The sequence below is a fragment of the Pseudophryne corroboree genome, chromosome 5, assembly GCF_028390025.1.
Source record: "Pseudophryne corroboree isolate aPseCor3 chromosome 5, aPseCor3.hap2, whole genome shotgun sequence".
In the NCBI taxonomy this organism is placed as follows: Eukaryota; Metazoa; Chordata; class Amphibia; order Anura; family Myobatrachidae; genus Pseudophryne; species Pseudophryne corroboree.
The window spans coordinates 122,078,912-122,104,465 of record NC_086448.1 but is presented as its reverse complement, the minus strand read 5'-3'; the positions used below and the strand labels follow the sequence as shown (position 1 = coordinate 122,104,465).

General features: G+C 46.7%; 1 protein-coding gene across 4 annotated transcripts in view; it reads right to left on the bottom strand.

Moving 5' to 3' along the window:
* Positions 1-25,554, bottom strand: part of APBB1IP (amyloid beta precursor protein binding family B member 1 interacting protein) — a 396,905-nt gene that overhangs the window by 232,597 nt on the left and 138,754 nt on the right. The window contains exon 1 of one of the 4 annotated variants that reach the window (XM_063921653.1): positions 23,796-23,857. The exons of the other annotated variants lie outside the window; for them this stretch is intronic. The gene's annotated coding sequence lies outside the window, so the exon portion shown is untranslated. Of the gene's footprint in view, positions 1-23,795; positions 23,858-25,554 lie in introns of those variants that run through there. 4 annotated transcript variants of the gene reach the window in all.

Genomic DNA, 25,554 nt, shown 5'->3' with positions numbered 1-25,554 from the left:
GTTGCTTTGCCCCCATTAGTTGTGTCCCCTGTCGCTGTCCCCCCAATGGTTGTGCCCCCTGCTGCTGTGCCCCCCTGTTGTGCCCTCTGCTGCTGTGCCCTCTGTTGCTTTGCCCCAGTAGTTGTGCCCTCTGTTGCTGTGTCCCGTTGCTTTGCCCCCAGTAGATTTGCCCCAGTAGTTGTGCCCCCAGTTGCTTTGCCTCCAGTAGTTGTGCCCTCTGCTGCTGGGCCCCCTGTTGCTGTGTCCCCAGTAGTTGTGCCCTCTGCTGCTATACCCCCTGTAGCTGTGCCCCCAATAGTTGTGCCCTCTGCTGCTGTGCCCCCAATGGTTGTGCCCTCTGTTGTGCCCTCTGCTGCTGTGCCCCCTATTGCTGTGCTCCTGATAGTTGTGCCCTCTGCTGCTGTGCCCCCTGTTGTGCCCTCTCTTGCTGTGCACCTGATAGTTGTACCCTCTGCTGCTGTGCCCCGTTGTGCCCTCTGCTGCTGTGCCCCATTGTGCCCTCTGCTGCTGTGCCCCGTTGTGCCAATAGTTGTGGCATCTGCTGCTGTGCCCCCTGTTAACACACACACAAAAATAAAAAAAACAATACTTACCACTGCCCCGCTCCTGCTTCCCGACCAGCTGCTGCTGCCGCTCCGTCTGGCCGTCGGCTCCTCTGTATGGGAGAGACGTCATGACGTCTCTCCCATAGCAGCGCCGCACAGACACTAGAGGTCAATCCTGACCTCTAGTGTCTGTCGCTGGAGCCGGCTGCAGCGGACGCCCACACAGGCCACGGCGTCCACTGCAGCCGGGTAGCAGGGAGCGGGGTGCGGGTAGGCGGCGGTGCCTGCAGCCGCGCCCCCAAGCCGCAGCGCCCCGGGCGCAGGCACTGCTTGCCCGCACCTAGGACCGCTCCTGCCCCCATTATGCAGCTGTTACATTCTTGGGAAACAAAAGAAATCAGAGATACTGTACATACATTTAAATGAGCTCATCAGTGCCATTTCCCTGCATTGGTTGTAAGACACAATGATCCCTATCATGGCTACATGCATTTTAAATAAGGTTTCTCCTGGCCACTTAGAGTATATGGAACCTCTTGCAAAACATAATCCACAAACAAATTCTGCAAAATATCAGTGTCTTTTCTTCAACAAGTAGATCTTACTAACTTTGAGGCTCATTTACACTTGGATGTAAGTCATTTTTATAACACGCCTCTCAGATGTAGCAGTACACGTCCGCACTGATAGGTGTTACTTTCACATCTCCTTGAAATACTTTGTCAAAAGTAGGCAAGTATGCGTTTATAATAAAAAAAAATTCCTAAAATGTAGTGCCCCCCTTCCCCCTATTCCTGTTATAATTTACATTATCAGGAAGATGATCTATTCTTATTAAACAAATTGAAGCTGAAATAAATAATTGAATTAATAACTTTTATAACTATCTTGACACTATCTCGACTTTGCATTAGCGGATTGGCCTCCACAAATCTTATTGCCGACAACTGTAATCCCCTTAAAGCATGGACTGCAGCAGAAAGCATAACAATTTGTGGGCCTAATAGGCCCTACACACTGGCCGACATCACTGCACGATATGAACGATCTTGTTCATTAATGAACGAGATAACGTTCATATCGTGCAGTGTGGAGGCACCAGCGACGAACGATGCGCGGCCCCGCGCTCGTTCATCGCTGGTGCCCCATCGGCTGTGCATGCAGGCCAATATGGACGATCTTGTCCATATTTGCCTGCAGGTCTATGGAGCCGTGTGACGGGGGGAGTGAAGTAACTTCACTCCCCCCGTCACTGCCCGCCCGCCGCCGGGCCACCCGTTGGCCGTATCCGCCGTCGGGCAGCTCGGCGGCGGATCGGCCAATGTGTAGAGCCCATAATTCAGAGTTGATCGCAGCAGCAAATTTGTTAGCAGATGGGCAAAACCATGGGGGTCATTCCGACCTGATCGCATGCTAGCTATTTTTTTGCACTGCTGCGATCAGATAGTCACCGCCTATGGGGGAGTGTATTTTCGCTTTGCAAGTGTGTGAACGCTTCTGCAGCCGAGCGGTACAAAAAAGTTTTGTGCAGCTTCTGAGTAGGTCTGAACTTACTCAGTCGCTGTGATCACTTCAGCCTGTCCGGTCCCGGAATTGACGTCAGACACCCGCCCTGCAAACGCTTGGACACGCCTGCGTTTTTCCAACCACTCCCTGAAAACGGTCAGTTGACACCCATAAACGCCTTCTTCCTGTCAATCTCCTTGCGATCAGCTGTGCAAAGGGATTCTTCGTTAAATCCATTGCCCAGCACCGATCCGCTTTATACCCATACGACGCGCCTGCGCATTGCGGTGAATACACATGCACAGTTTTGCAGAGTCTTGACCTGATCGCAGCGCTGCAAAAAAAAAAGCTAGCGTGCGATCAGGTCGAAATGACCCCCGTGGTTTTGCCCAACTGCTAACAAATTTGCTGCTGCGATCATCTCTGAATTACCCCCTGTATCCTTTGATAAATAAGCAAGTTTCAAATAGTAGAACTCCATAAATCATTAATTTGGGGCAGTGATCCCAAATACCATCAGTAAGCAGATGGTTTTATTAGAAGTCACAGCACTAACTGAACTGAATAGTAACTCAATAGTACTGTGGGGGTCATTCTGACCCGATCGCACGCTACAGTTTATCGCAGCAGTGCGATCGGGTCAGAACTGCGCATGCGCCGGAGTGATTGACAGGCAGAGGCGGTCGCTGGGCGGGCGGGCAGAATGGCAGCGTTTGGCCGCCCTTTCACAGGCGTGGTCTGGCCAACGAAGTCACACGCAGCCGCTGCGGGCTGGGGAGCGATGAGTAGCTCCCGGCCAGCACACTAAAGCTGCGCTGGTCGGGAGCTACTCTTGAAGTACTACATTTCTAAAAGTCTAAATTTAGCACAGCTACGATCATCTCGCAATGATCCCCTGTGTACTCAGAAATTGCCAATCACATATTTAGTCTACATTATTTAGTGACTGATTTTGGGGTGAGGCCCCTTCACCTTGTGGGTCACTGGGTGCTATCAATCTACTAAAGTTACGTCATTAAAGCATAGCCCTCTCACATTTTACTCTTTCATAAATTTGCCTCTTTGTCCCACTAAGATAAAATGGAATCCGGTCTTTAGGTCGACAGCACTTAGGTCGACACTCATTAGGTTGACCACTATTGGTTGACATGCATTAGGGCGACATGGTCTATAGGTCAACATGGTCACTAGGTCAATATGGCAAAGGTCGACACATGAAAAGGTCAACATGAGTTTTTAAAAAAAAAATTCATACTTTACAATCCACGTGGACTACGATTGGGAATAGTAACCTGTGCTGAGCGCAGCGGAGCGAGGCACCTTGCCCAAAGCCGTGAGCCATGCAAGGGGACACGGTGCACTAATTGGGGTTTCCGGTCACTTTACAAAGCAGATGCCAAAAAAAAACACCTCATGTCGACCCTTTCCCATGTCGACCTATTTCAGATGTCGACCTAGTCACTGTCAACCAATAGTGGTCGACCTAATGACTGTCGACCTAGTTACGGTCGACCCTATAATCCACACCCCATTAGATTGACAAAATAAAATATTTCAGTCTTCTGACAGTGGAGTTGCTATAAGAACATGGCTTTATAATTATACTGGGGAAAGACACTGACCTTGGGGCTGTTTTAGGATTATCTAACCAAAAATACTTGTAGTTTGTCAGTTTGCTCACCAGTACTGATTTTGGAGTTGGAAATAGCAGAACTTATTTACTTGGAAATTTACCAAGAAGAAGAAAATCCCTTTTTTTGACAGCTTTAATATTTTTACTTCCTTTTTAAATTTATTTTTAAAACTTTTTGCTAAAAGTATTGTGACTTATCCACCAATTTTCCCTAGAAAGAATTACAGCAAAGCACATTTGTACAATGGAAGCATTCAGAAACACTTTGGGCCTTATTCAGGTTTGTAGCAAACCTAAAAAGCACAGTAATGGGCAAAACCATGTGCACTGCAGGTGGGGCAGATGTAACATGTGCAGAGAGAGTTAGATTTGGTTGGGGTGTGTTCAAACTGAAATCTAAATTGCAGTGTAAGAATTAAGCAGTCAGAGTTTACCCCTTTTAAAAAATGTCCGAGTTTGGCAGGCATCCCGCACGGCCACCAAACTTAGGCGACATTACATCCAGCCCCATGTCGATGTCTCACCGCGCATGCATCCTGATTGTCATTGTACAGTGTCATAACTACAATTTCAGACGCACACTTCCAGAAATGTATTGGGCATCCCTGGATGGTGACTGGGAGGTGGCTATTCAGAATCACGGAGATGGTCCGTCTTATGGGTGTGTTATGGAAGGGTCATGGCAGGGGTGTTTCTAGAGAGAGGCCCGTGTGCATGCTCTGGCTGTGCTCCCACCTCTCTAGCCGGCAGTGCTGTGTAGACTCTGGGGGAAAAATGAATTTATTTCATTTTGGGATAAGGCTGTGACATAAGAAAATGTGGAAAAAGCGAAGCGCTGTGAATACTTTCCGGCTGCACAGTATATAGCGCTCTTTCTCCAACAGGACTCAAGGCGTTTTACAGACATCAAAAATAATGCACATAATACAGAAGATTTAAGTAAAGCAGCAATAGACAAGCCACACAGACATAAAAGAAAACCTTGAGCACACAGACAGCATAATGCAGGATTGGTGTAGGCATTTGGCGTAATAACTTCCAAGGGTTTTGTATTCCACCCTTACAAGGTACCAGATGAGGCAGCCATCTTGGGCGCACTGTGTAGGATTACCCTTGGTGGAATAGTCTACCCCTAGAAGAGATAACACAAAATGGGGAGATTGCAGAGTCCTAAAGTTCAGAGTAGGGTCCCAACAAAACCACCAAGTCCATGTATTTTTCATCCCATCCACAAGCGTCCCATGGGAGGCAGCCATGTTGGGTGCACTATGAAAGTTACACTGTGGGAGGTGAGCCATACAAGGGCACAGTGCATACATGGGTAAATTCACACTTGTGTAGTACTATGATGTACCCTGTATGTAGGTCACAATGGCAGGGTGTGCAATCAGTGGAGGTACACATTACAGGAAAAGCACACAGTGGGGTGGAAAAGAAAGAAAAAACAGGGGGAAAAATTGCAGGTAACCAGCGGCAGAATGAAAATTGGAATAACATTATTTTGATAAAATCATAGTACGGGTGGGAAATACAATGATGTAAAATGCTGCAGTATTCTAGCTCAGGGTGATGTTACAGGTTCCGCAAGCCACAGAAGGGTTAAATGCCGAATGTTCTTCTTGCTCAATGTATGCAGTAGTGTAAGGAGGAAACTGAGAGATCCGTTGCAGTGGTGCAAGGGGATATGAAGTGGGTGGTGATGTTTTTTGTGACTTCGAAAACAAACAGGCTGGGGTGTACTAGACTGTAAGTCTCCTTTTTTTTAAAATGACTGTATCATTACCCAAGATGAGGTGGAGTGGCCTGTGACCACATTGTTTAAATAAATAAAAAGTGAGCCCAGCACTTACCATAGCTCATTTACTTTAAACCTGTATCAGCTGTTTCCTTAGTGGTAATTCAGGAGCCAGCAGCATTTTAAGAAAGGAGGGGACTTACGTTAGCCTCCGTTGCGGTTCCCCTCCTTTCCAGCAGCAAGTAGACTATGGCATAATACAAGAGTGTACTGTGCATGTGCGGGTCTCCTGGAACATGGTGCCCGCGCCTCGTTCCCGGGCACATCTCCAGTACGCATGCGTAAATCACTCAGTAATGGCTGCGGCGGCACCCATTATAGAAATGCCTATGTCAGGAGCTGTGTTCGTGACTGTCTCACCTTTAACATAGAAACATAGAATTTGACGGCAGATAAGAACCACTTGGCCCATCTAGTCTGACCCTTTTTTTAACCATATTTTTATCTCAAATCTTACTTGATCCTTATTTCTTTGTAAGGATGTCCTTATGTCTACCCCATGGATGTTTCAATTGCTCTACTGTCTTAGCCTCTACCACCTCTGATGGGAGACTATTCTACTTGTCCACTACTCTTTTTGTGAAGTAGTTTTTCCTAAAATTTCCCCAGAACCTACCTCCCTCCATTCTCAGTGCATGTCCTCGTGTCCTATTGCTTCTCTTCATTTGAAGAATGTTTCCCTCCTGGACTTTGTCAAAACCCTTGATATATTTGAAAGTTTCTATCATGTCCCCCTTTTCCCTTCTCTGCTCCAAACTATACATATTGAGATTTTTTAGTCTTTCTGGGTATGTTTTGTGATGTAGGCCATGCACCATTTTACATTTTAGTTGTCCTTCTTTGTACAGTCTCTAATGTATAAATATCCTTTTGAAGATATGGCCTCCAGAACTGAACACAGGTTTCTAGATGAGGCCGTACCAATGACCTATACAGTGACATTATTACTTCTTTCTTTCTGCTGCTGATTCCTCTCCCAATGCTGCCTTCCTCATTGCTTTGTAACATTGCTTACCTGCCTTTAAGTCACCTGAAATAGTAACGCCTAGATCCCTTTCCTATAGTGCCATTAATACTAAATTTAGCCTTAGGAGTTTTGAGACCCAAGTGCATAATTTAGCATTTTCTGACATTAAACTGTTATTGCCACACTCTTGACCATTCCTTTAGTCTACCTAAAGCCTCAATCATTTGTTTTACCCCTCCCGGTATGTCTACCCTGTTGCATACCTTTGTGTCACCTGCAAAAAGGCATACTTTGCCTTTTAAAGCCATTTTAGTTACAGGTGAGCTTTAAACCAAGTAGCACATTTTCAGTTTGACTTTGATGTGGTAGCAGTTGCCAGGTTCTCAGAGGTCTGGTTGATGGAGTAGGACTTGCAGTGAGATGGAGTCCCTTGATATTGGGCTGCAAGCTTCAATGCATTGATCAATCCATGAACCAAAACTTCATCATCTATTTATGTGTTAAGGCGAGTGAGCTTACTATGGTGAGTGCTGGGCTCTCTGGTATATATAGTATTTATTTAAATAGTTTGGTCATTTGTGACCACTGGCACCGTGGATGTATGATGCATACATCCACTGGCACCGTGGATGTATGAGTGCTGTGGGTTCTAGCCTACTTTTTCTTGCACCCCTATTGTACATATGTAAATTAAATGTTAAGAAATTCCCCAGGTGTTTATTAACTAATGTGCTTTGGTGTGGTTCCTGTCTCTCTAAAAGAGTGAGACAGGGCCTAAACCCATGATAGAAGCATACTGTGTATTTAAAATCCAAAAGATGCCTGAGAGCAATGCTCAGATTTTTGAAAGTCAGCATAGGGACTGACCAAATGGGAATGGCTGTGAAGTGGCTGGTCAGCGTAACAAACTATTGCAATATTAAGATGAATTACAGTTTGAAATGTTAATATTAGGTGAGTGCTGAATTTGTATGATTTTTTTTTATTAAAATGGTGTGGTCACAAATACCACTGGCACCGCGGATTTATGAGTGCCGTAGGTTTTAGCCTATTGTTTATATATATATATATATATATATATATATATATACATATAGTGATCTTTTTCTGTCAATAGTTTTGAATCTTCACTCGTTCAGGTCCTTTTATTGCAAGTGATTCCTCAATTCCACTATGTTTATGTCATTTACGCTACTCCGTAGTGGTGTCTAATATGATTCTACTTTAGAAAGAAGCCCAGAAAGGAGCTTAGGGGGGCTAATTCAGACCTGATTTTTGATGTGCAGAATAATTGTGCGCATGCGCGTACCGGTGTACACGCTTGCGCACATGTGCAGAAATCACTTCATAGCGATTTTTGCACACTTGCGACAGGGTCTGAATTAGACCCTGAGTGCGGGGTTTGGCTCTTCACCAGTGTCTGATTAAAGGGTCAGATCTCCCCTAGGCACAACATTATTGCAATACCCCCCTTTCCTTCTCCCTACAGGTGCTGCTATATCTATATAAGTTTGAAGCATTTATTACGCAACAGAAAAATGCAATGGAAAAATCCATTAGGATCATAGGGGAATTATGGTCATTATCATTAATGTGCTACTGAGTATGCCTTATAATATAATATATACTTATGGGCTCTATAACATACTTCTAGACATGAACTGTTGTGTGCAAAAGCCTCTATTTATATATCTATCTCCAAATTTTAAGCCAGGTACATTTTCTGTTTACTGGCATAGTGAATGAAAGCTAAAGGAAAGCGTTCATGTGACACGGTCACGGTCACATGACCAGAGCACCAAAAGTGATATTCCATTCCTGTTTATCAATATTGCTATAGTAATGGGCAACGTGGCGCCCTGAGAGTGGTCTTGATCACAGAATGTTACCACGTGATCGGAGTTCCGATAGGAACTCCAAATATAGTATATGACAACATAATGTACTTTGGACCTATGGGAACACATCAGAAAATGTAACCTAGGTACTGGAAGATAAAGCAGCATACTGGAGCTCTGCCAATTAGTAGATTATAATTAGCTTTATGAGTTTAAAAGAATGCATTTGAAAAACCTGTACAACCCTAACACAACTGTGATTTTTCAATAAATGGGTCTGCCTTCCTGCCATTCTTATATTGATATTTAAACTGGTTTTACTAATTGGATAGAATAATTTTTTGCTGGTGCCAACGAGCTGCCATACTAGTAAGGGTATATAAAACAGATAAGGACAAGCATATTTAACCTTTGGTAAAGCTGCAACCAGCAGCAAAATGCGTAAGGTAAGGTGTAACTACCTGTTCACCCATCAGGATTTCAGGACAACTTTACAGTGCTCGAACCAACCCCGGACTCCTAGCACCTTCAATGCATGACGCAATGAAACGGTTCCAAAGTAAGGAGTTTATGGACTGAATTCAATACCTGCACCGTAATGTTTTGAGGATCCCACCTGAACACAGGACAAACTGGAGAACAATTCCTCTAGCGGTGGTCTGGTAACTATAACATTATACTGGACCGTTTACACTGCCTAAGGACCTTTTGTCATAGAAATCAGGAGTCTTTCATACAGGGGCATTTCTGGGAATGGACACTTTACTAACAGTCCTTATATGCATAGCCTGAATATGATGAATTGTGTTGTTGTATTTTAACCATGGCACACATTGTTATTATGTCTTTTTAACTGTTTTCTTTATATATGGCATGTATTAAATGTGTATATTTTTAATTTTTCCAACACAGCCTGTAACATCATGGCAGCTAGGAGCTGATTGGTACTTTAGCTCTCTCCACTTTATGACTCTCCAAGGCTTAGGGCCGTATTCAATAGCTGTCGGGCACTCTATTCAATGCCGGGCCAAACTCGACAGGTTTGGCCCGGTCCCGACAGTGTCAATTCAACTTTTTAAAAGTCAGATTGACATTGTCGGAAACGGGGCTAAAACCTGTCTGGTTTGGCCGCTCTTCCGACAGTACAAGCGGGTCGGCGGCTGAAGCTGACGATCCACGTGCATTCTGACAGTCTTCCAACAAGTCGGATTTCCCGACTTGTCGGAAAAAAGCTGCCAGTAATGAATTGGTTGGAACCCCTTCCGACCGCAATCAGTCGGAAGCTGCCTTCTTTCCGACAAGACGGCAGCTTCGGACTCTTATTGAATACACCCCTTAGTGTATCTCCCCTCCAGTCACTTATCTTCATTTGTGGTTTCTCTCTCTGCTGTTTCTCTTTTCACCGCAGCTCCTCTGCCTTTCAGCACAGCAGTGCGACCGGCGCAATGTTATGACATCACATGTGCTGTGCCGCAATAAGCAACTATTGCATCAGCAGCACCTTATGCAACAGCCGCTGATGATTCCCCAGACCCTGTACATGCCTGTGTCCTACTGAGTACATGATGTCTCATGTGCCTAATGGGAATCTGCCAATGTTCTTCACGTCATTTGCATTATATATCCATATCCGCTCTCTCTATGGATCTTCAGTTCTGAGTATTTCCCCCACATCTCCTTATTTTTAATGAGGTGGATTAGGTTATGGAGCATCTTAAAGTGCCTCACTGGTAGGACTGTATGAAATTATGTATTCAGTATGTGAGTGAGTGAGTGAGTGAGTGAGTGGGACGTCACTTTTTTGTCTCCTGTGTGGATACAACTGTGCACAGATCTGAGTTTATCTGAAGGTCAAGAAAAATAAATTATTCCTGTGTAAGGGCTCCTCTAGGCGAGTGTATTGCTTCTTTAAATTCCGAATGGGAAGAGAGACAGCTGATGGTGAAATAAGACAGATATCTATGTATGCAGACAGCAATGGAACACTTGGCAAGGAGTCAATCTGCGGTGTGGCATGGTTTAGATATTAATAGTACTGTGGACTTCCCTATATCTTCTTGCGTTCTGAGAGAAGCATGGGAATATGTTTTTCTGCAGATTCTATGTTGTTTACGCATCCAAGATACAAGAGATGATCAGTCAGACTCCACTAGAGCAGTGTGCCTAGGGACCACACACATGGCTGCCGGGACATACTTAGGTCCATGGTACTAGATGGGGGGAGAGGTCAAACACTGGCATGGTCACCATGTTTGCTGAAAAGTGGTGACATTATTATTACAATTTATTTATAAGGTGCCAAAAGTGTTTCGCAGTGCTATACATACAACACACACTAGAACAACACAGGGTGGGGGGCGTGGCTTGACTTTGGAGGAGAGCAGTCGCAGCTTTGCACAGCTCCTGCTTTCACACTGCCTTTTAACTCTCCTAGCTCGCTCAGACCCATTTCCCCGTTCCATCCCTCCATTGTACACCCTCTTTCTACCTCCCTACTATTGAACACCTCTGGCCGTGGAATCGGGGAGCACCGTGGAGGCTCCCGCGGATTGCGGCCTGCGTTCAGTCCCCACGCCGGGGCCTCGATTGCGGCCTGCGTTCAGTCCCCACGCCGGGGCCTCGATTTTAGTGAATCTCCGCTGGACTTCCGGGCGCGCCGTGGTAACGGCACCCGGACCTCCTTCACCCCTCCTGATGATTCCGAGCCTGGCTGCTACCCGCGGACGGACCCGAGTCACCCGCGACTGCAAAACCTGCGGGAGGGTCCGATCGGAAGTGCAGCATCTCACCTCCCTGAAACGGCGACGGGGACCGGCGGCCATCTCCCCCCGCTGCCGCGGGCTACCTTGTGGAGCTTCCTTGTGGTAAGGCACCTTTTCTTACCACTTGCTCTCCTTGGTGGCATTTATTATAAGGAAGCCCTCCAGAATGTAACCACGGACCACTGCACGCAGATCCCTCTCCCTTGCTGCTGTCATCCACTGGCATGAAGTCCCTCTCGCTCCGGCTGGAGCACATCTGCCCCATCGCCTGCCTTGCAGCACCCCCCCTGCTGTTTCCCACAGTGTGACCGAAGCCTGGTCCTGGCCTCCGTCATCAAAACGGTGACTTTACTCCCGTAATGCCTCTCGCTGTCAGATGATCTTAGGAGACCTACACGACACCTTCTCCCCGCCCTAACGCTATTGCACCGTGCTCCTGTAGTGCCTATACTCTACAGCTGCCTGTCTAGATGAGCACTGCTGCGGCACATTTCTCTGTACACAGGCGCTCACCAGTGCTTTTCTCCTCATGAGCCCCCTCTCTCACCCCCACATCACTACCTGATTGCATACACTGCATCTTTGGAAGGACGCTGGTGACGCATTACTATTGCTCCTCCCTCATTTTTGATCACCGAATCCCTCTCAACTACGATACCTGGCGTTACAGAGGAATCCTCCTCATTATCCACTGCTTCACCAGCCACCTGCCCTTTTCTGTTTATAATTCTTTGGATGCTCCCTGTGAACACTCTGTGGCTATTCCGTCTCCCCCTACATACGGACTGGATCCCGCCCTGGCTACAACTTATGTTAATTTGGGCGTGATGTGATGACCTAGCGCCTTACTGCTTCACATGTGAGATCCGATACACTCTTCCAATATCTCACTCCTCGTCGCTACTGCTCTTACACCTCAACATCTCTGCATGAAAAGATTCTTAATCCCTACATCAATGACTTCGGCGGGGGCTCCATTACCGCCTCGTGACGCTACTCCTTGTGGCAATTCCTCTGACTCAGACCGTTCGACATTGTGCTCTACATCTCAACGCAAGAGCAGATCCCGGCCACCTGTTAAACAGCCAAAAATGAAGCATAACGACTTAGTGGCAGTCCTGGGTCCCCTTTTGGACGAGAAACTGGCTGGCATAAAAGAAGCCATTGAATCCACTCTTACCCAACTCAACCAGCACTCTAGCCGCTTGGATGAAGCTGAACAGAGGATATCGTCGCTAGAGGATGATCTATCGACGGCCCAGCGAACCATACAATCCAATCAATCGGAAATAGCCGACCTTTCGGAGAAGATCGATGACCTTGATAATCATAGCCGGCGTAATAACCTGAGAGTCATCGGCATTCCAGAATCGGTGAAAGGTCACGAACTCCTGGATCTCCTTTCCTCTGGCATCCCGGAACAACTAGCTATGGACCTTAGAGGAACCCCACTTCTCATTGAAAGAGCCCACAGGAATGGGCCCGAACGGAAAAACCCTACTGGAGGCCCCCGCCCTGTCATAATGAAACTCTTAAACTATGCTGACAAGATGAAGCTTCTGGATCACTATCGCAAAACGGCCTCTTTGTCTTACAATGATGACCATCTTTTCATTTTTCAAGACTTTTCTGTCATAGTAGCTACCAAGCGCAAGGAGTTTGCCCCTATATGCAAGCATCTCTTTGAAGCCAAGGTCAAGTTTTCCCTGCTTTATCCGGCACGCCTCCGGATCTTCGAGAATGGCAAACTGCTATTCTTTGATGACCCCGGAGAAGCGAGGCTGCATTTCTCCTTACCTAATGCTTGACTATAACTGTTACCTACTGGCTTGCTATTCATTATTATACTGATCTCATATTTCGGGTCTCGTATGTGAAGTATTATATGTATAACGTATGAATATTCATAGTTCATTCACTAACTGTTTTACGTTTTTGTTGTTCTTGCTGATGTTTTGTTATTTGTTTTGTTATGTCCTCCTAGGCCGAGGTCTCCTTCCCCTCCTGGGGTGTCCTCCTCCCGCTCGCTGGGACGGGGTGGGGCCCTGTTTCACCTTATACATATTCGCTATGCCATTTCCGACTGTGGGTGTGGGCTGATATGGCCTCTGCAGCCTCCCCACACTCCCATATATACGGAGACTCTAGTGATGCTTCCCTACGCCTAGTCTCCTGGAACGTAGAGGGTCTCAATCACCCGGTTAAAAGGAAGAAGGTGGTTTCACACTTAAAACGCATGGCTCCACATGTTATATTCCTTTAGGAGATGCACTGGTTAGATGACCCTAGGAATTCTTTGCGAGCTCCCTGGATAAGGGACTGTATCTCAGCCCCATATCATTCTAAATCCCGAGGAGTGGCTATCCTCTTCCATATCAACTTACAACACTCAATCAGTAGGAAACTTCTTGACCCTGAGGGCAGATTCATAATGCTCGATGCGCTAATTGATAATGTTGAATATAGTTTTCTGAATGTCTATGCTCCCAATACCTCCCCTGACTCTTATTTTGCAGCTCTCTTATCGACGATCCTTACTTGGGGTGGCAAGACCTGATTATAAGAGGTGATTTCAACTTGGTATTTGACCCATCCATGGACAGATCTTGAGTAAGTACTCACACTACCCGTCCTACCCTTCATCTACTTCCTTCTTTTTGCTCACAACTTGACCTACTTGACCCCTGGCGTATTTTCCATTCGACCCAAAAAGATTTCTCCTTCTTTCTCACCCTCACTCGTCCCACTTTCGCATAGACTACATATTTGCCTCTACATGACTTTTCCCTAAGGTAACTCATATGTCGATTGCCAACATTATCATCTCTGACCATGCCCCTATATCCTTACATATCCAACTATCTTTGCCCCTCCGCTCTACCCCGAGCTGGCGCTTTCCTACATACCTACGCCACTCCACTGACTTCCTCCTCCATCGTAAGCAATCCTGGCTCAACTACACCCTAGACAACAGTGACCAGACCCTAAATTCCCCAATTTTCTGGGGCGCTGCTAAAGCGGTTCTTAGAGGACATGTCATGTCATATACTCACTCCAAAAGGAAAAAGTTTTCCTCACAGTTGCAGACTCTGGGTGCGATGTTAACCTCCTCATATCGGAGTTATAAACAACATGACACTCCTGCCCATAAGGAAACCTATCTTTCTGCTAAACTGGTATATGACACTTTCCTTACTGAACGAGCCCAACTCTCTTACGATTATCAGCGGAATAAGTTTCACAGATGGGGCAATAAATCGGGTAAGTTGTTAGCTAATTTGATCAAAGGTCCCAAATCCCGCACATGGGTTAATACCATTAATATTTCAGGCATGCTGGTTTCAGACCCCGAATCTATTTGTACTGAATTTATGCACTTCTATCGCTCCTTATACTCTAAAGGCCCTGATGAAATTGCTGCCAATTGCTCCTTTCTTGAATCCACTGCTCTACCTATCCTCTCTCAGGAGGAGAGGGACTTGTTAGAAAGCCCAATCACTGTCGAGGAGGTTGTGGATACCATGAAAAGCTTACCGAACAACAAGAGTCCCGGCGCCGATGGCTTTAGCGCGGAGTTCTACAAAATGATCCGGGATGATCTGGCCCCCACTCTTACATCCCTCTATAATCATAGCTAGGATAATTGTTATTGCAAAACCCGGCAAAGATCCTTCCCTCCCTAGCTCCTACAGCCCTATATCCCTCCTCAACCAAGACTTTAAAATTTTGACCAAACTCATGGCCACCCGCCTACAACTATGTCTCTCTCGCATCATATCACCTGCTCAATTGGTCTTCCTCAAGAATAGACAATCGGTGAAGGGTACTAGGGCCGCACTGGCCACCATCACCTACTCTCGCTCCCACAATCTTCACAATAATATATTAATTAATCTTGATGCAGAAAAGGCCTTTGATAAGATTGCCTGGCCTCACCTTGATCGGGTCTTACGTCATCAACACTTTGGAGAGGGTTTTTGTGGTCTAGTCAACTCCCTCTATACTACCCCCATGGCACAAGTGATGGTAAACAATGTTTCCTCCACTCCCTTTACCCTTGAAAGGGGGACTAGACAGGGCTGCCCTCTCTCCCCCCTCCTTTTCAATTTAGCCTTAGAACCTTTTATACGCTACATTACTAATCTAACTGAATTCAAGGGTATATTAATTGGCTCTCAAGAATTGAAAATCATAGCCTTTGCAGATGATATTCTCCTCTTTACCTCGAACCCTAAAAGATCCTTCCCTGTGCTACAGGAAGCCATAAAATGCTTCTCCTCTTTTGCAGGCTTCTCGATTAACTATGACAAATCAGAAGCCCTAGCCATATTTCAACAAGTTACGCTAGGGTGGGCCCCTTACCATTCCGGTGGGCCCCTACACACCTCACTTACCTAGGGGTTTTATTACCCTCAGATCCTGCCCTATTATATTCCTGCAACGTCCACCCTATTCTTGCTAAAATCCAATCTGAATTCTCTCTCTGGCAAAATCTTCCTCTCAACCTCCTCGATCGGTGTAACCTTGTTAAAATTGCTTGCTTCCCTAAACTACTCTATGTCCTCCAGATGGTCCCCATCTTGCTCACGAAACCTGATCTGTCCCTCCTTAACTAACATATCTCTAAATTCGTATGGTCCAATAAACGGCCTCGAATAAGCTTTCTTAAGCTTTCCCAGTCGGTACAGAATGGAGGTTTGAATTTGCCGGACATAGAGCAGTATAATAGGGCCTGCCTACTACGCTTTGCCATGGATTGGCTCAGAGACACTAACACTTTTACTGACTCACTGCTAGATTCTCAGCTTTGTGCCCCTTTATCCCTTAGTTATATTCTGCACGTCAATAATGCCACCTAGAAACTGCCCCAAAATGACAACCCTCTCCTGACCTCTACTATCTTAGCATGGAGAAGATCTAGAAAATCATTAAACCTACATTACCTCCACTCACCGTTTCTTTCCTTTCTAGGTAACCTAGACTTCCAAAATGGCCGAGCTTCTTTCCCCTTTACTGTTTGGCATACTGCAGGAATTACGCACATTCATCGCCTCTTTAATTCCCTGAATAAACCACTTACTTTCACTGAAGCTGTGGATAAATATGGCATTAGCCCCCTCCACGAATTCTATTACTTCCAGGCCTCCCATTACCTACACTCGATTTTGTCACACTTATGTAAACTGGATTTTTTTAATCCACTAGACACACTGTTGCACTCCAACAATTACTCCATATCGACAATCTACGCCCGTATTCGCATAGATATAGTTCCCGCCTCTGATCTCACACAAATTAAGAAGTGGTCATCTCAGATCCCCTCTATGTCCCCTGAGACAATATTAGAAAGCTTTAATACCTTTTTGAAACTTTATTCCAGCGAGCATCTATCAGGAAATGTCATACAAGATCCTACATAAGGCTTACATATCTCCAAAACGGAGCCATATGATGGGCCTCTCAGAGTCTACGAAATGCATTAAATGTTCCGCTCCGGTAGCGGACATTGGGGGTCATTCCGAGTTGTTTGCTCGTTATTTTTTTCTCGCAACGGAGCGATTAGTCGCTAATGCGCATGCGCAATGTCCGCAGTGCGACTGCGCCAAGTAAATTTGCTATGCAGTTAGGTATTTTACTCACGGCATTACAAGGTTTTTTCTTCGTTCTGGTGATCGTAATGTGATTGACAGGAAGTGGGTGTTTCTGGGCGGAAACTGGCCGTTTTATGGGTGTGTGCGAAAAAACGCTACCGTTTCTGGGAAAAACGCGGGAGTGGCTGGAGAAACGGAGGAGTGTCTGTCTGGGCGAACGCTGGGTGTGTTTGTGACGTCAAACCAGGAACGACAAGCACTGAACTGATCGCACTGGCAGAGTAAGTCTCGAGCTACTCAGAAACTGCACAGAGAAGTCTTTTCGCATTATTGCGAATCTTTCGTTCGCAATTTTGATAAGCTAAGATTCACTCCCAGTAGGCGGCGGCTTAGCGTGTGCAAAGCTGCTAAAAGCAGCTTGCGAGCGAACAACTCGGAATGAGGGCCATTATGCATTGCTTTTGGCACTGTCCATATAAACAGACGTTCTGGGATGAGTTGCAGACATATAGTTCCTCTAGCTTAGGCATCGGTTTCCGATGCACCGCCTCATGGGCTCTCTTTGGCCACCTTCTGGACCAGCCAAATATTCCCTCTCCTGATAAAAAACTAGTGATACTTTTATCGGCTGGGGGCGGGCAGCCGTTGGAAGAGACGGTCACGAGCAGGAAGAAATGCAGGTATAGACAGTCACTGAGTAGGAGAGAGCTGTAACTGAAGTGCAAGAGAAGAGGGCTGTGAGAACAGGAGGGAAGAGGGCCCTGCTCTAAGGGGCTCACAATCTAGGGCAGTGATTTTCAAACTTTTTCAAAACGCGGCACACCGACAAGACTTTAAAATTGCCAAGGCACACCATCAATGCCCCACGGGATAAAAGCCCCATACACACACATTGGCCCCCACAGCAATTAAACAAACACATTGGCCCCCACAGTAATAAAACTAATTTATAATAATGCCACACACTGTCCCCCAGAGTAATTCAACCACACACTGCCTCCCCAACTAATTTCACCTCCAACTTAACCTGGTCACTATTTATTTACTCCTTATTTATAACTGTATAATGCAGAAGGGGTCATCAGGACCACGTCTAAAATTCCCCACCAGCAGTACAAAATTGCCACTTCATATATGAACAACTCCATATTGCATAAACATTGTCCCCCACAGTAATGTCACACTGCCCCCCAATAGAAATTCCACTCACTGTACCCCCCCAGTAATTACACACACACACACACACACACACACACACACACACACACACACACACACACACACACACACACACACAACCTGTAGCTGTTAAATCTTTCCCTCTCAGTGGTGGAAGAAGTGAGGAGCACTGAGGGAACGGACCAGGCAGCAGCAGCAGCACGGAGCAGCAGTGGATGGGCGGGGCGGGCACTCCAGGCGGGAATGCAATGTATCCTGTCTGACCTATGACTCACCATAGGTCATGGGTGGCACAGCACTGCCGAGCCGGCTACTGATTGCGGCAGCAGACGTGCTGGCATCTCTGGCGGGCGGCACAGGTCTCTCTGGTGGGGCGGCAGCGGCATCTCTGGCAGACGGCGGCACACCTGTCAACCGCTCGCGGCACACTAAGTTGAAAAACACTGATCTAGGGGGAGAGTGAGACAGACAGGTGAAGTAAACGACGTCGCTCAGGAAGGCTCAAAATCATCAACGTTGTTTACTTTACCGACTTATGTGTACGGGCCTTAAAACTTTATTCCAAAACAAAATTTATGTTTTGTAAGTTTTTGTTGATAAATAAAACAAGGAAGCTATCGTGTCTAATATATGCCTTGTTGAAACTTTAGTAACACTATTTTATTATGTGGCCAGGGGGCTCGCTGGTGGGCCATGAGGGACACGGGATATCAATGAGGAATAGGAATGTCAGCCCTGTTGTGTAACTCTGACTATATGCCCATGATGCACCCAACATACCCACAAAACAGCTGTCTTGAATTTGTTTGCGTCATTCCCATCCAGCTGCCACACTATAATGCCTAATTAGCGGCTTTAGAGAAACAACTGTATGTGAAAAATCTCTACAGCAGTGGTTTCCAACCTTAATTGGGGTGTGAGCTACTTGAGAAAAATGAAACCTCTGTAAGAGTTACAAAATTTTTTGAAAAAATAGAAACTGCCTAATAACGGAATGTTCCTTCTGTTGCTGCCTCTTGCTTGCTCGTTGGATAGGGAAGGTATCCCTAAGTGCGGGTCCTGCTATGCAGAAGGTGTGTACAGAACACCCACAGTAGTAGTGTCATATATAATGCCCACAGTAGTGCCACACATTATGCCCACAGTAGTACTCCTTACACGTAATGCCCCAGCAGTGCCAGATACATCTGATGCCCCCAGCAGTGCCAGATACAATTAACCCAGCAGTGCCAGATACAATGCCTCCACCAGTGCCAGATACAATGCCCCCAGCAGTGCCAGATACAATGCCTCCAAGCAGTGACAGATACAATGCCTCCAAGCAGTGACAGATACAATGCCTCCAAGCAGTGACAGATACAATGCCTCCAAGCAGTGACAGATACAATGCTCCCAGCAGTGTCACATGCAATGCCTCCAAGCAGTGCCAGATACAATGCCCCCAACAGTGTCAGATACAATGCCCCAAGCAGTGCCAGATACATTGAACCCAGCAGTGACAGATACAATGCCTCCACCAGCGCCAGATACAGTGCCCCCACAAGTGCAAGATACATTGAACCCAGCATTGCCAGATACAATGCCTCCACCAGCGCCAGATAAAATGCCCCCAGCAGTGCAAGATACAATGCCCCAGCAGTGCCAGATACAATGCTTGCACCAGTGCCAGATGCAATGCCCCCAACAGTGCCAGTTACAATGCCCCCAGCAGTGCCAGTTACAATGCCCCCAGCAGTGCCAGATACAATGCCTCCATCAGTGCCAGATACAATGACCCCCGCAGTGCCAGTTACAATGCCCCCAGCAGTGCCAGTTACAATGCCCCCAGCAGTGCCAGATACAATGCCTCCATCAGTGCCAGATACAATGACCCCCGCAGTGCCAGTTACAATGCCCCCAGCAGTGCCAGTTACAATGCCCCCAGCAGTGCCAGATACAATGCCCCAAACAGCGCTCACTGCTGCTGGCTTCTACTTCTTCTCCTGTATGAGGGACGGAAGGGGAGGAGAGTGGAGCACAGCACGCGCCTCTCCTGTGATGTACAGTGAGCGGTGACAGTGTCTCCGGCGGCCATTTGAAATATGGCGTCGGATCGTGAGCCAATCAAAGCTCGCGGCCCGGCAGCCAATCAGGTGCCGCTGTCAGTTCTGATTGGCTGACGGCCGGCAACATATTAGAAATGAAGGGAGCAGTGCCAGTGACTGCCCAAGCCCGTGTGCTTTGCAAGCTGCCGAAAATGCTGCTGAGAGGTACTGGTAGCTCGCAAGCGACAGGTTGGCAATCACTGCTCTACAGTATATGCAGCAGCATTTGGAACTATGTGGATCAGGCCCTAAGTACCTATCTTTTATAACTAAGGAACACCATAATTGTATGGGTTCAAAGAGCTGTAGGTTAAACTGTTCAGTGCTACATTACTATTCATGTGTTTCAGTGAAGACCAAATACCCCAGCGAGGACCCAATACCCCACAATCATTCTCTCATTAACGTTCTGTCCATTCGCACGGAATGGGAAGTACTCAGGGGAGAAGTATTAACAGTACAGCCGTCTGATTGGCAGCAGAGCACAGATGGACTATGGGAAGCTTCCAAGATCCTGATGGATCATGTGAGCATGGTGGATGGGCCCGCATTTTTGGCCAAATGTGTGCTAAGAACTTAATTTATACTTCATGTTAATTGTAAGAGTTTATCAAAATGATTTTGACTGTCAGTATTCTTAGTGCTAAGAGTGTGCGTCTGTATTTTTCTTTTTCCTGTATGGTACTAGAAGCCTCAGCATGGTAGCACCTCTTATTATGTTTAACATTAGGGTGTGTAGTCCAAGTCCCCCACTTTTGGAGCATGTGAACAGCACACTCCAGGTACGTAATGTGCTGCACATTATCTATGCCGAATACTACATTTTAAGTTTTGTTGGGTGTTTTCCTACACAGTAAAAATGTTAATTATATACAGCTCACACTTCAGTCCTTTAAATAATGACATTTTCACACTTATCTTCTAGATTAATATACTTACTACAGGCAAATGTATTTAAAATATTTGTGCAAAATTGTGGTCTACGTATTCTAAGAAAATAAATCTAACTGGAAATCTAATGTTAAGAAGACTCACCCTTATCTAACACTATAATACAGTATTTCTGTGATAAGCGTTTGCAATAAAAGTATAAGCAGCACCACTACCCAATCCCACTACACCAAGCAATTATTATTAAATAAGCAGCACACTAGTATTTTTGCTTGTATGGCACACAGATATGATAATGTGATAGACACTTAGAAGTTACACACATTGCCAGTGATATCGGCCAATGGGGATCATTCCGAGTTGATCGCTCGCTAGCAGTTTTTAGCAGCCGTGCAAATGATATGATGCCGCCCACTGGGAGTATATTTTAGCTTAGCAGAAGTGCAAACGTTTTTATTGCAGAGCGCTTGCAAAAAATGTTTGTGTAGTTTCAGAGTAGCTCAAAACCCACTCAGCGCTTGCCATCACTTTAGACTATTCAGTACCGGATTTGACGTCACACAGCTAGGTAAGGAAAAGTAGGAAAGTGTATCAAATGGCGCAATGCAGCTAGAGTACTTGAAGGTTTAAAAATAAATGTCACCACATTTAAAGACTATAATCGAATACAACAAGTATAAACCTTCCTAGTACATACAGCGCAAAAAGAGAAAAATAAAAAGGGGGATACATTCCTGGTTCAATGTGCAGGATCAAATGTCTCTGGCTGGATCCTCCAAATAGGTAATATCCAGTTTGAATATTCCAAATATGAAACATAAAATAAAAAAACAACCAATGTGTAGTAATTCACAATAATAAACTGTAAAAAGTCTCTGAAGAAAAGGGAAAGCAAGGGTCTAGATCCAGCGTACCCCACTCACTCAATAAAGGGTGGATATATATATATATCAAGGTATCTTTGTGCAGTGAACTGCCGTATCCATACACCCTTAAAGTGCGCAGTGAGGGTAGGTATAGAGTAATTCGTCTGATACAGTGCGTACCCCGAAACTCACAGGAGACAAGAAGATATGAAGTACATCAAGGTTTCTTTAGAGCAGGGGTGGGCAATTATTTCAGCTGAGGGGCCACTTGACATTTCCTGTCAGTATCCGAGGGCCACATACAAAATAGCAGCTCGCCCCACTTGCCAAAAATATAGGGACGTGGCTTCATGTGGAAGGGGTGTGGGCAAAAAATAATACAGATTCATATTAGGCTGCACAATAGTCTCCATTATTCAAATTGCGCCACACAGCGCCACTTACACACATTACACCAGGTAGAGCCCCTTTTACACACATTACGGCAGGTAGAGAGCCTTTTTACACATTAACATTTTATTTAGGATAATTATTGTGCAGCAAGCAAATTATCCAGTGTCTTATGGCCCCTGGGGAAAGGTGTGACACGGTGACAGAACACGGTGGGGGTGACACAGTGACAGAACACGGTGGGGGTGACACGGTGACAGAACACGGTGGGGGTGACAGAACACGGGGGGTGTGACACAGTGACAGAACACGGTGGGGGTGACACGGTGACAGAACATGGGGGGGGGTGACGCGGTGACAGAACACGGGGAGGGGGGGTGACAGTGACAGAACACGGGTGTGTGACACGGTGACAGAACACGGTGGGGGTGACACGGTGACAGAACACGGGGAGAGGGGGTGATAGTGACAGAACACGGGTGTGTGACACAGTGACAGAACACGGTGGGGGTGACACGTGACAGAACACGATGGGGGTGACAGAACACGGGGTGTGTGACACAGTGACAGAACACGGTGGGGGTGACACGGTGACAGAACATGGGGAGGGGGGGTGACAGTGACAGAACACGGGTGTGTGACACGGTGACAGAACACGGTGGGGGTGACACGGTGACAGAACACGGGGAGGGGGGGTGACAGTGACAGAACATGGGTGTGTGACACAGTGACAGAAAACGGTGGGGGTGACACAGTGACAGAACACGGGGAGGGGGGGTGACAGTGACAGAACACGGGTGTGTGACACGGTGACAGAACACGGTGGGGGTGACACGGTGACAGAACACGGGGAGGGGGTGTGTGACAGTGACAGAACACGGGTGTGTGACACAGTGACAGAAAACGGTGGGGGTGACACGGTGACAGAACACGGTGGGGGTGACAGAACACGGGGGGTGTGACACAGTGACAGAACACGGTGAGGGTGACACGGTGACAGAACATGGGGGGGTGACACGGTGACAGAACACGGGGAGGGGGGTGACAGTGACAGAACACGGGTGTGTGACAGTGACAGAAAACAGTGGGGGTGACACAGTGACAGAACACGGGGAGGGGGGGTGACAGTGACAGAACACGGATGTGTGACACGGTGACAGAACACGGGGGGTGTGACACAGTGAAAGAACACGGGGAGGGGGGGGGTGACAGTGACAGAACATGGTGGGGGTGACAGAACATGGGGAGGGGGGTGACAGTGACAGAACACGGGGGGGTGTGACACAGTGATAGAACACGGTGGGGGTGACAGTGACAGAACACGGATGTGTGACACGGTGACAGAACACGGGGGTGTGACACAGTGAAAGAAAACGGGGAGGGGGGGGTGACAGAACACGGTGGGGGTGACAGTGACAGAACACGGGGGGTGACACAGTGATAGAACACAGGGGGGTGACAGTGACAGAACACGGGGGGGTGACACAGTGACAGAACACGGGGGGGGTGACATAGTGACAGAACATGGGGGTGACATGGTGACAGAACACGGGAGGGGTTGGTACAGCGAGAGCTAAAGATCTCTCCCCAAACCTAAAAACAGTCTGACGCCACTGCCCGCACACACAAATATATGCACACTATCACACACACACACACACACACACACACACACACACACACACACACACACACACACACACACACACACACACACACACTTTCTTTCACTTTTCCCATTAACTTACTGATCTGGCTGGAAGTGGCAGGAAGGATGGATCTGTAGCAGTCTGGCTCTTGTCCCGTCTAGCTCCGCCCCCCTGAGGTCAAGTGTAGCCCCGCCCCTCATCGGCACGTAGCCCCGCCCCCTTCTCGGCTGAACACAGCCGTTGTCACTGGGGACTCTGGAGGAGGGAGGAGGCTGCTACAACGCAGCAGCAGGGGAGAGAGGCGCCGCTGGCAGCTTGGAGGTACTGCAGCTCAGAGCAATGACAAGCAGCTCAGCCGGTCGGGCCGCTTGTCATTGCTCGCTGGTGGGAGGCAGTGGGCTGGGTAGGATTGGTTTGCGGCCCGCAGGCCGTATTTTGCCCAACCCTACTTTAGAGTGTGTGATTTCTCATACACAACGTACCCCAACTCACTCTTTACGATGTGGAAAAATTCCTATCAAGGTATCTTTAAACGATTTCCTCGAACAATATTTCTTTCTCAAGAGAATCCCATATATCATTGATGTAATGTATACAGGGAGAAACAAAAAGGAAAAGCCAATGTGTTGGATGTATTCAATAATGCAGGAACTTTTAAAACAATATCCTCTTTAACTATTTTAATTAAGCTGTTAGAGTGATATGTATTGACCTTATAAATTGGATCCTTAATAAAGAAATGTTAAGTGGAAAAACAGATGGAGTGGCGTACCCCAACACTCACAGCAACACCACAAGTGTCAAACACATCACGGTTTCTTTATAATGTGCAACAATCTTCATATATTGCGTACCAGGACTCACACATGCAAATGAGGTGCCGTTCCTATCAAGGTATCTTTATGCGGTATATCAGGCACTTCCAATCCAAATCACGGTTTTTCCATAAAAACATAGGTTTATTGAACTACATAGAGCTCCACACCGGAGTATACAAAAAGTACACAAGCACAAATGGAAAAAGAGTCCAATAAAAATTATTCCACAAATAAAAAATAAAAAAACTTTGAAACAAAAAAAGCAAAATCCACGTAGGTTCTATAAAAAAAGGCTACTCACACTCCTTGGGATATAATCAACGCGTTTCGGTCTATTGGACCTTTATCAACACCTGCCCAGCGTTCGCCCAGCCATGCCTGTGATTTTCCTGGCATGCCTGCGTTTTTCCGAACACTCCCTGAAAACGGTCAGTTGCCACCCAGAAACGCCCACTTCATGTCAATCACTCTGCGGCAACCTGTGTGACTGAAATGCATAGCTAGACCCTGTGCAAAACTGCATCGTTCATTGTGCCCGTACGTCGCGCGCGCGCATTGCGCCACATACGCATGCGCATAACTACCATTTTTTAGCCTAATCGCTGCGCTGCGAACAAATGCAGCTAGCGATCAACTTGGAATGACCACCAATATCCGGCATACCGGTACATGCGTTCGGAAAATGAGCACTATCCACCTGTGTGTGTGGCCATCTTCCATGCCATTACCAGGTCTCACTGTGGGGTCAAATAGGACACTGATCCTGTCATTTGGTGCTTGGGACAAGTATCAGGCTGTCTGCATGTGCAACCTGCTTTTTCTTAGAACCATGGGTGTATCTATAAGGTATGCAGGCTGAGTGCAGGGTGCTCCATGCCTCATACCCTGCACTTATACTTACCTCTCCAGTTTTGGTGGGCACAATTCACTAGGAAAATGGCGGCATGATCTGTGCATGTACAGTAGAGAGCAGAGAGGACAATGGGAACAGGTGTGGGCACCATGTACTCAGAGACCTAAGCAGGGGCATATCAGCCAAA